Here is an 8534-nt window from a genome sequence, read left to right on the forward strand (position 1 = left end):
AAAAAAGGCATAATGAGAGAAACGTGTTTCAGTATATATTTAGTGTTGTTTGCTTTATATATATCTATACTATATACGTGCGTGATTTTATTCTACCATGTCGAATAAACTAATTTGAATTACATTGAATACTTCCCCTTTGGCAATCACGTCGGCCGAAGTAGCTGTCTTTTCTGACGCGCAGTAAACGACAAGGAACAGTGGAATCCAGCGGAACAAAATCCTCGCGGCTACTTGGCGGACCTAAGTACTCTATGGCATCTAAGCCTAAACATTTTTTGCAAACAACGTATTACGGTCAGTTTCCTTTGCTTAAAAACAAACGCAGTGCATTTTTTCTTAATGAAATAACACGAGGAATGACAAAATACTGTTGGTAACCGCACACTGGACAATCATATTGCATACACTTTTTGATCCACGAGTTTTGATTCCCTGCACATTTCTTTTGTTTATTCATCACTTACAACGTTACAACTTACATTGTTACAACGTGCATCTGTAAGGCAATTAAAACACACTTTACCACCTATTGTTTTCATATCATAGCATTCTAACCCCTAGGCACAGTTGGGTTGCATTGTATTAGATATTGTTTTATTTTTTTTTAATTTCGCGCAAAGCTACAAGAGGGCTATCTACGTTAGCTGTCCATAATTTAGCAGTGAAAAACAGTGTAGATGGAAGGCAGATCGTCATCACCACCTACCTCTACCTCTTTGGCTACTATTTTATCAACGAATAGTGGGATTGACCATCACATTATAACGCCCCCACGGCTGAAAAAAAGCATGTTTAATATGACAGGAATTTGAACCCACGACCCTCAGATTACGAGTCGAGCGCCTTAACCACCTGGCCATGCCCGGGCCCTGTGTTAGGTAAGGCCCTCTTGTTTGAAAAGTACTCGTGTAGGTGAATTCATTTAATTCTCTATAAGCACATCAAGTCTGTCTCTAAATTAAGTTTCTTCAAACATCATCTGTTCTGGACAACGGTCATTGATTCTTGTAATGTCCTTAGCATTGACAGGAAATTTGTTCAGATTTTAGTCTCGTGTTGCGGAGATAAAAAAGGAGTATACAATAAAAGTCAGTTTGTGATAAAGTGACATAAGTGTAGCAGTACAATTCGTCCACTCTTTTCAGAATAAGACCTGTGGTTATCGACATTTCTCTAGCGGGACCTGTTCCCCCTTAGTTCTTTAATACATATGTTTGTTAATAACCACATTCTGATTGTAATTATATTGAACAAAATGTACTTGGCCATGCATAATTGTATTTGAATGTGTACGTTGAGAAGTGATACGAGGGTAATTATTATATAACGTTTCCTACATCCATTTAAAAATATATTTGAAGAAACGTCATCCACTGTTTCGATCGAATAAATTAGTAAGTTTTGTTAATGCTGGTTTGATACAAAGTTGTGTATTATATAAGGTGCCCAAAACTAAACCGGTTTTTATTTCTTTCTACACGAAAATAAATTCAAGTAACGGTTTCATGAGATGAAACGTCACGTAAACCGAGTCGCTGAGTCACCATTCTAGATAGTTTCTGGTTATTCTTATTTCTAGTTTAACATAATCCTAAAGCTTTGTGGGTAATTGCTCAAGTATTTTTATATATCATGAAACTTAAAATATATTGTAACAATATTGTGTTCCAGATGATGGTTTTATGTATAGATGTTTGGTTTGTTTTGAATTTCGCGCAAAACTATATGAGGGCTATCTGCGCGTGTAGCTGTTACCAGAAAGTTTGATGGGATAGAAGTGACATTTATTTGCGTGAGATTTCAGTTAATTTTGTATGTGTGCGTGTGTGTATAATATAAAACAGCAAGCTCCATGACAAACCATAATGGGCCCGGCATGGCCAAGCATGTTAAGGCGTTGGACTTGTAATCCTAGGGTAGCGGGTTCGAATCCCGGTAGCATCGAAGATGGCCGCCCTTTCAGCTGTGGGGGCGTTATAATGTGACGGTCATTCCCACTATTCGTCACTGAAAGAGTAGCCCAAGAGTTGGCGGTGGGTGGTGATGACTAGCTGCCTTTCCTCTAGTCTTACACTGCTAAATTAGGGACGGCTAGCACAGATAGCACTCGAGTAGCTTTGCGCGAAATTCAAAACAAACAAACCATATTATGAAATAAAAACTAACTGGGTTTTCTTATCAAAACAGTTTAATAATATTACACAAGATGATTTTCTTACCAACAGTTTATCACTCGAATTAACATTTTACGTTCTTTTCTCATCTGGTTAATAAGAATTAAGACCTTGGGCTGATTTTCCCAGAAAATGTTAAGATTAGATAATGTACTTATTGTACTATTACAGTAACGGTGTTTTGACATTCGGTTCGTAAAGATTGAACTCCATGTTCTATTTTACATATAATGAGGACTCTAACTTCACCTCGTATTTCAAACTCTGCTCGCAGGCTTGGTTGATTTTTCAGCAGAAAAGGTACAGAAACTGTGTCATTCTGCAGGCTCGGAGAGACAAGTGGTACAAATTGCCGGAGGATAGAGGCAGAGCAATCCCAGAATTCCCAACGGTCGAAAACTCCAATTAAAGTGTAGCAAGGATGTAATCATGTAACCACAGTGTCCTGTGCACGCTTTAATCTGTCCCCTGAGGTCTCGTGCACTGGCGGTGAGAAACCCACACTATCAGCATCAGTAACTGCCATCCATTGGCGCGTGCACAAGACTGATAGGGAGCCCGCTAGGAATATTGGGTACATTTCAACTGCTGGTTGTGCTGTATTGTATACTGAGCGGGATAGGTTTGATCATAGTCAAACGAAATTCCAGTTTCTGTTTCTTAGAGAATATACTAAAAGTGGACATAGATTGCGTTCTCTATACTTTGAACCAACTTTATTGTATGAAATTACAAACTTAATAGTGCTATATTTGTATCTAAATTATTAGTAACGTATTTGAGACAATTCTTTTTTATTTATTTAGTATATGTTTATTAAGAACCAGAAAAAGTTTCAACTTTCGAAGTTTTTACTCAATGTAAACCAACGTGACGAAACAACGATAAAACGAATCCAACCAAGTAATTCTCTCTAATTTCATTCATTATCTTTATAATATTGATGTGAATCGAGAAAATTCTAGAATAGCTGTTGAAAAAGATCAGTTTCTTTTTGTTGCAATTTTTTCATTAGTTTAAAACTGCCTTACTTTAAATAAAGATTTTGAGTTGGATATTTTAAAGATATCTTTATTATATAAACAAATTAATATAAAATCCAGCTCAACGATTATTGGTTTTATTTGTAGGTATAAATTAATATTATAGTCTATACCTAAGACCATTTTTATATACAGATAACTATCTATTAATCAATTGTAACAGTTTCCTCCGTGACATAGCGGTATGTTTGTGGAAACCCGTAGTATCAGAGAACAGATAGCAAAATATGCAGACGTTGACTAAAAACAGTATAACAATACAAACAAAACCTAGGGTAACAAATTGTGCTTTCAGTACGTTGATCGGTTCGGCATATCCAGGTAGCTAAGGCGCTCGACTCGTAATCCAAGGGTCGCGGGTTTGAATCCCCGTCACACCAAACATGCTCGCCCTTTCAGCCGTGGGGACGTTATAATGTTACGGTTAATCCCACTATTCGTTGGTAAAAGAGTAGCCCAAGAGTTGGCTGTGGGTGGTGACGACCATCTGCCTTCCCTCTAGTTTTACACTGCTAAATTAGGGACGGCTATCGCAGATAGTACTCATGTAGCTTTGCACGAAATTAAAAAAAACAAACAGTATGTTAATAAGGAACGTTCAACAGGGTCATTAACTTATCTGCTTATTAGGAGTTTAACAGATACACCTTTTCTAATGCTTGACGAAAATACAGAGCGGATATTAAAATTAATTTCAAAGACATTTAAACATTTAATTCAATGCAACTTCTCGATTATACGAGAAAACAGAAAACAAGTGTGATAATATATTTCTAGACTCTCAAATGTATCAGAACGTAAAATATACCGACATATTTTCTTACTGTCGCGGTAAAATGAAAAACAATTGACATTTTAAACAATGATAAAAATTACCGTCATTTGATTTCTGTAGTAGACATTGGTAAACATAGAAAACACATTAATACTACACATGAACGATCTGATTTGAACCGTTCAAAGCTTCGTTCTCTCAGTTTCGGTTTGTGTTTTAGTAGAGCCCCTGAAGAAGCTGTGAAGCGAAACGTTGAGTGTCTAATTAAATATAAAAAAGATACATGTTTAGTGTTATAAATTCATTTGTTCCTTGTTTAAATAATCTTCTTATTGTGGGTGAAATTTGTTAGACGTAGAAAAATTAAATATATATGAAAACCTTAAAACATAATATTACGATAGAAGTTAAAAAATTTTGCCTTTGGGAAAACATAATTAATTTTGTAATTATAATAATAAGTACTATAAACTGGAAAATTTCGTTAAATTATTACCATAATATAAGATAATATTTAATATAATGAGAGAAATCTTGTTCAATTACTACTGAACTTGAAATTTGCCTTTCCGAGATATTATAGGTTATTTAATAATCAATTGGAGCACACGTGTGTTTTTTTTTTTATAGAAAAGCCACTACGGGCTATCTGCTGAGTCCACAGCGGGGGAATCGAACCTCTGATTTTAGTGTTATAAATCCGTAGACATACCGCTGTACTAGCGGAGGACTAATTAGTTTGAACTGTGTTTTAAATATGACGTGTTTTGTTTCCTGCTGGTACAGCGGTAAGTCTACGGATTTACAACGCTAAAATCAGGAGTTTGGTTCCCTTCGGTGAACTCAGCAGCTAGCCCGATGTGGCTTTGCTATAAGAAAACACATACACATGACGTGTTTTATTAATAAAAGTCATTTACTTGGCCCTTACTCTAACTGTGTTTTATTCTTTACAAGTTCACAACTTTTTCTAAGTTGTTTAACGGGAATGAACAGTTTATTTTTCTAGTGGTTGGCCTAAGAACATGTACAAGCACACAAACATTAAACTAACATCACTGTTGGCAAACACTTTAGAATTAAACCTAATTAATTACTTAACTTTACACAAAAGTCTTGCTTTTAGCTATCGTTATCATTTATGTTGTATTCCAGTCGGCTTTTGTTCGGTTTGTTTTGAATCTCGCGTAAAGCTATTCGAGGGCTATCTGCGCTAGCTGTCTCTAATTTAGCAGTGTAAGAGTAGAGGAAAGGCAGCTAGTCATCACCACCCACCGCCAACTCTTGGGCTACTTTTTTACAAACGAATAGTGGGACTGACCGTTACATTATAACGCCTCCACGGCTGAAAAGGCGAGCATGTTTGGTGCTGCGGGGATTCGAACCCGAGACCCTCGGATTACGAGTCGAGTGCCTTAACCATCTGGCCATGCCGAGCCTCGGCTTTTTTAGCCCTGGTATTGTGCGAAGGCCTCGTCGGCAGTAGATGTAGCAGATGTATTGTAATTGATACGTTATTACGCTCTTGCTTACAGTTCTTAAAATTAAATATGTCTAAAACATCTTTTCCTAAGAAAACTATGCTTGGACTGAATAACTTTAATTCCGTTCAGAAGTATACAGAGTTCATTATTTGAAAAATGTGTGTTTATTATTTGATCTAAGTTCATTGTCACTCTATTCGAGTTCACTAGCAGAAGGGCGATTTTTATTTTGTTTGAGTAAAGATGAGTTTTTATTTTACTTGTAATTAGTCTCCAGCTGGGACAGTGATCAGTCTTCGGATTTACAACCTTAAAATCAGCGATTTGATTTCCCTCGGTAGATACAGCAGTTAGCCCGGTGTGGTTTTGCTATGAGAAAACATAAACACCTACACTTATAGTCAAATTCACTTTTAAAATTGTTCCTTGGTAATAATAAGTAGTATTAAATGGAAATTTCCAAGTTTAGAATAATTTGATCGAAGTAAGTCTGATTTAGCTGAGAATTGCGTTGATCTACACGAGGAAAGTGCATTTATTTGGTTTCAATTGTACCGACTCGCGCATGAGCGTAGTGGTTTTGAGCATTCAAAGAGTTGGTACTGAGAGAAAGATTTTCGTTTCACTTTAATACAATTAGTTTTCAAGCTAACCACATATAATTTATATAAATATTTAGTTTAAGTTCTTATCCACACACTTTGTGTGTCCGCAGCACATAATCTAAGGGAAGTCATAGGTTGAACTCATACACACACAAAACTGATGAGTTAAAAGAGATTTTGATGAAAACCCACACTTAATCTAGCTAGAAACAACATCAATAAACTTGACTAAAGCTACAATCTGTGGGTCTCAGTTGTTATCATGGGTGATAAATAATGTGTTTGAGACGAAAGTAAAATGAGGGGTGAAATAAAACGTTACTGCAAACAAAAAGCTATTGACCGTATAGTGCATTTGCTTATCTTGGTGACGACAATAAACGGGACGAGTTGGTTTATCAGGCTAACTTAAATCGAATTTTCTAAGCTTAGAGGACAGATATGTTTGGGGTATCAACCTTTTTAATAGAGTCAGGCTTAATCAGCAGCGATAATGGTCGGATATTGATTCTGTATCAAAAGCTGAACACATATACCGGTCGATTCGAATAACAGAATTCGATTTTAAATGCTTTCGTGATGACTTCACAAACTATTATTTGAAAACGCAAACTTGACGATTAGCAAAACAACATATATTTTTGAGAATGGATAGTTTCGATAAACAGCCTGTTTTTAGTAAATATGTGATGCTTAAAAAATCTGAACATTTCTGATAAGTTTCTATAACGTTAGTTATACGGTAAGTCTATAGCATGAGAAGATGGATAATTACAAGTGTAATGAATGTCTGATATAGATAAAGAAACGATCACGACAGATAGAAGCACCCAAGTTTGTATTAAGAAAATATTCAAGAAAAAATACATATAGTGCTATACTTTGTGGGAGAAGCGATGGTAATCTTTATAAATGTGTAAAAATCGCCAAACAAAAAGAAAGAAAACATTAATATTGCAATACACGACTTAAGAACAGTATATATAGAAGAAAGGATGAATGTTATTTACAGCATTATAACTGATTGTTCTTCCCAAATTATGTGAAAGACAAATTTTACGATTTTCATTTTCAGAAGTTATTTTTGTATAGATGGCGCCTTATATCAAGTAATTATGACACAGAGTCATAATTAGCTACATTTTTAGCTACGTTACATACAAAACTCAATCATATTTTAGCCCAGTAGCGCCATAACATTAGCATTTTAGAAACTTGTTGAAATTGTAATTAGTTAACACTGGGATGATACTTAAAATATTACTTATCCTTTAATATTAATGCATTGAAGTATTGCAATAGATGAAGTGACCATGGGATTAATTTAATTTTTTAAATTGTTATAGAATGTAAAATGGATTTTCAATCCGAACATCATGTTTTAAAAATATTTTATTTGATTTTCTAATTTCCATTTCTCAGGTAACGTATTTCGTATACATATATAGTCTCTTTTGAATGACTATATTTGATGTGTGATACGTTGTTAACTGTTTAAATGACTATATTTGCTACAAAACACGATTAATGAGCTATTTCGTGAAACGTTGTTAACTGTTTAAATGACTATACATACTACAGAATACGATCAGTGAGCTATTTCGTGAAACGTTGTTAACTGTTTAAGTGACTATACATACTACAGAATACGATCAGTGAGCTATTTCGTGAAACCATGTAAACTGTTTAAGTGATTATATATACTACAGAACACGATCAGTGACCTATTTTATTAAGTAGTTTCTTCACCGATAATAATGTTATTCTCTCACACAAAAAATAACTTTAAAAAGGTGTAGTTTAGAAATAAACATTTACCAACCGATACTTAACTCTTAAAGGTTTAACATTTTAATACTTAAAATCACTCCTCTAGTCCGACATCCACATCTTTTCATAACAAAATTTTCATCCCGTACGTCATTCCCTTAAGATATTCAAAATAGTTTAAGCCTGTATGTTACTTCCGATTCTGTATACAAGTATTGAGTTGACATGCTTTCTTGAGTCAGTAATCTGTTTCTCTATTGAATTTTCTTTCTACCTTATTCGTCTCAATACGAAATGCGTTGATTAAAATGTTCAAGATAATGTTACGTAAGTAATTTTTAGCCTAAAGCCGTGTAACTGATTTTGTAATTGTTAAATTATTAGCTTAATGAGATTATTACTGACTTACTTCCCCAGTGTTTCAAATTCCGCCTAAATAAAGGCTTAATTTGTAGTTCACAAATTACTAAAACAAATGCAAATTTTCTTCAGAGAAATTCCGAAAAATCGTTTTGAATATATCGGAAAGATTTCATACGATACTTACAACTATGTGGTGCTACTTGTCTTTATGTGGGGGAGTATTTGTTTTAGGCAAATGCATCCATTTACGATATCCTTAGTAACAAAAATTCTAGTAATTACATTAATCTAATCTAAGAGAGTGCAGATTTAGTCTT

This window comes from Tachypleus tridentatus, chromosome 13 (assembly GCF_004210375.1).
Source record: "Tachypleus tridentatus isolate NWPU-2018 chromosome 13, ASM421037v1, whole genome shotgun sequence".
In the NCBI taxonomy this organism is placed as follows: Eukaryota; Metazoa; Arthropoda; class Merostomata; order Xiphosura; family Limulidae; genus Tachypleus; species Tachypleus tridentatus.